Consider the following 3,605-nt stretch of genomic DNA (forward strand, 5'->3'; position numbering starts at 1 on the left):
TTTTTTTTTTGTTTTTTTTTATAGTACGCTGCTGCTGATAAGAATGTTAGCCGAGAAGCATTTCCGGGGAGGCAGATGGCGCTCTGGGAGGACACAAGATGTGTGCTTGAAAAATATCAACGCATTGAGCGCTCGGGTGGTTGTGAAGGGAGAAGTGGCTCGTCCTCCTCTTGACCCGTTCAAAGAGACAGTAGTTGGACGACGCGGCAAGGTGAGAATTATACACTTTGAAGAGTTTTAACCTTTACTCATTGTACCATGGGGAAGGGCTTCACTTATTAAAACACATATTTGTCCCTATGTTTTTTAAAGCGAAGCCAGCCTGAGGATTGGGAACTGCCTCAGGACTGGGACATATGAAGGTATTATTGTAGCATAAGTCTTTAGCACGTGTAACTGCAGATTTTGAATGCGTAAACTGAAGTCACAAATGTGTAACAGTAGATTTGAAGTCGTAAATATTTGTTTTGCATGTGTACTCCAAAGTCACAAATGTGTAACAGTAAATTTGAAGTCGTAAATATTTTTTCTACCATTGTGGACACAAAATAGGGGCTACGAGTTCACAAATCGTTGTTACGGGTGCACAAATCCTATCCTGTGCATCGCAACTTCAAAGAGTCATGCGCTTGACACTTTTGCTACAAACATTGCAGCACAGTTGGTGCAAAACACATTTGCACACCCGTGTTTCATAATGTGAGAACATGCCCCCAATTTGTGCATTCGTAAACCCAAATGTGAACTAACGCATCAGAAGTTGCACATCTGTGAAAAATGTCCTCTCAAATAAAATGATATCGAGCACAGCATTTTAATGAGCGAGCACAAATCGATGATACAACTGCTCAAATCTGTTCCTACAAGTCTCAGCTGAGGGTTTTCTCTGCTCAAATCTGCTCCTGCAAGTCTCGGCTGTGGGTTTTTTTGCAGGTAGATTTGCACCACGCCCAGGTGGTAAATGTGGTGCAAAAGTGTTTCGTATGCGTAGAACAGATTTGTATCCGTAGAAGGTGGGCGGGACAACATTGTCGCATCATCCAATGAAAGCGCCGGTTGGGACACGTGACGTCAGCATGTGAACAGACGGAGGAAAAGCCTTTTTCCTTTGTCCCTTTTCACCAGAAATTATAGGAAATGACTAAATGAGCAACAACAACTATCAAACTAATGCGAAGTAGTAGTGAATTGAACTCTTTTTCTGTAGTTTTACATAGCATTTTTTAAGTAATGGAGAATTATATTATATGTACTCCAGCCTTTGAGGAAAAGTAGTCCAAGGTGTCTGTAACAGTAAATAAGCCGCGTTAGCTTAGCTAGCTTTGAGGTGGTTTCCCGATCATTTTAGACAGGACAGGAGGCTTATTATGTGACACGGTGAAGTTGAGGAGGGGATACCCATTAAACACCAGGACCTGCGGTGGTTTAATGAACAGTTGAGCTGCTTCACAATCTCTGTCCGGAGCCACAGCAGTGTCTGGACTGACGGTCACGAACACAGACCTAGGGTTTAGCTAGAGCCTACAGGACACGGAGCTATCAGAGATTCATACCACGGAAACTATGAACTGTAAGTCTGGTTTTCTTATGTTTTTAAACTTCAAAGTTGGTCGGTATAATACGTTCAATGATGAGAAGCAACGTGTGGTTATAATGTATTGCAGGCAGCATAGCTAACCACTAGCTAACAAGTCATAATGGGTATAACAGCTAATGTTCGTTAGCATATTCTTTTAAAGGATGTGTTTTTTAAGGCATTTGGTCACTTCTAAGGATGTTAATAATTAACTGTTAACGTAAAATAAGAAGGCTGACCAATGAATCCTTCCGTTAATCAGTTAAAATAATCCCGGCGCTAGCCAGGGAAATATGAGTCAGCTGAATACTAGAGTCTCGTTGCTATAATAATAATCAGCGTGTCTGCGTTTCTGGGACATCGGCACCTTCATACATAGCCTACTAGTTTTACATCAGGATGTAATGTTAGCATGTGTCGACCTCATATAGAGCGTTTTCTGTCTTAATAGTGGCTATGAAGATCCAAATAAACATGTGAGCAGTATACTATTCTGCTCAGCCCGTCTCAACATCATGTTGCTGTTTCTGAATAAAAACAGGTAGACAAGCGTCCCATTATGCAAAGGATTTTTTTTTTAATTGTGCAGCTCCATCGTGTTTAAATCATATCTTATATCTGTTTTTCCAGCCTGAAAAAAACCATTTACAACTAATTTTAAAAGTCACTAATGACAAGATACCCCCCACGAAGAGAATGAATTGCAGGGCTGTTATAATAAACTATATTGATTAGTTTTTAGCTTTGTGTTCTTCATCAACTCGAACCTACATGTATTTTATTTATTTTATAAATCTTAACATTATCTTAACATCTGAATGGCACAATCTGCTTTTCCACAGACTCATCTTGGCTGTCCTGCACAAGGCCTGCACAAGTGTCTGGGATTTCCACCCTGTCAGGGAGAAGCCATTGTACAGTGAGCAGCTACAGTCAGTCCTAACTATTATCCGTCATGTGTTTACTATAACATCACTAATGGGATCTAACAATTGTTTCCGTCCCCAGTGTATGCATTGCTGAGGGAAGGACACTCCAGATAACTGAAGACTTCACTGCTCCTGCTGCCTTGAGAAGATCTCCGAAGATGGAGCAGCGTGGAACTCACCTGGCAGTCACAGCACATCAGTCTGACTCTACACTCTACACACAATTTGTTTTCAATTTTTAGATTGTGATTATTATAAATCTAGACAAAGTCAGATCATACTCAATTCATAATCATATTGATTGCAGTAAATGAGGTGACATACTCAGTCATGTTTATTTGTTTGACATATTAAAAAGGTAGGGGAGATTTTGATTAAATATGGTAAACAGTTGGGCTACAGACCAAGGACTAAGTTACTAGTTTTATGTTTTGTTTTATAAAGTCTTGTTCCGGCACATGCCAGAGCATTTTGGGTATTTTGTTCATTTTCTCTTAATAAAATAACGCCATACAAAACTTTACTTGGAGGTATGCAATTGTGAGTGCATTATAGTTTTAAACTGGTTGATTTGTATTTTTCATTTTGACCGTATGTATATGTTTAGTAAATCCACAAATATTTTAAAAAGTCCAAATCTTGTGATTTGTTTGTGGGGTAAGCTTTTACTATACATTTGTACTGATTGTGCTTTGATGTGATAACTGCAAATCATAAATATAATTGATATAGGGCATTTATTAGTCTTGCTTTAGCAGCATGCAGACCTACTTATTAATGCAGCACGTGATCTGAATTAACATGTTCTAAACTGCATAAAATGTTATGGTGTGACACTTTGTGATTGTGATTAATTAAAGTAATCACTGAAATGAGGTTATATGAAGCTTTGTACCCTGTTCTTCTGGACACGTCACATGAGGTAAGGTGTATAGCAGAACTGTCTGGGGATAAGCACACAGTTAAACCTGATCATCTAATTATCAGTTTGTGATACAAGTAGTGATAATTTCACATGGAAAATGTGAGATAGAGGAACAATTATTCCAATTCAGTTTTAATGTGTCCTCTATACTTTTCTATTGCCTTGTAGAGTAGGT

General features: G+C 38.9%; 1 long non-coding RNA gene across 1 annotated transcript; it reads left to right on the forward strand.

The window, feature by feature from the left end:
• Positions 1-1,540: 1,540 nt before the first annotated feature.
• LOC307256697 lies at positions 1,541-3,385 on the forward strand. The gene is made up of 3 exons (XR_013845067.1): positions 1,541-1,570; positions 2,419-2,495; positions 2,585-3,385. It is a non-coding gene; the product is annotated as an uncharacterized lncRNA (long non-coding RNA).
• Positions 3,386-3,605: the final 220 nt, after the last annotated feature.

The sequence above is a fragment of the Ammodytes marinus genome, assembly GCF_949987685.1.
Source record: "Ammodytes marinus genome assembly, chromosome: 10".
In the NCBI taxonomy this organism is placed as follows: Eukaryota; Metazoa; Chordata; class Actinopteri; order Uranoscopiformes; family Ammodytidae; genus Ammodytes; species Ammodytes marinus.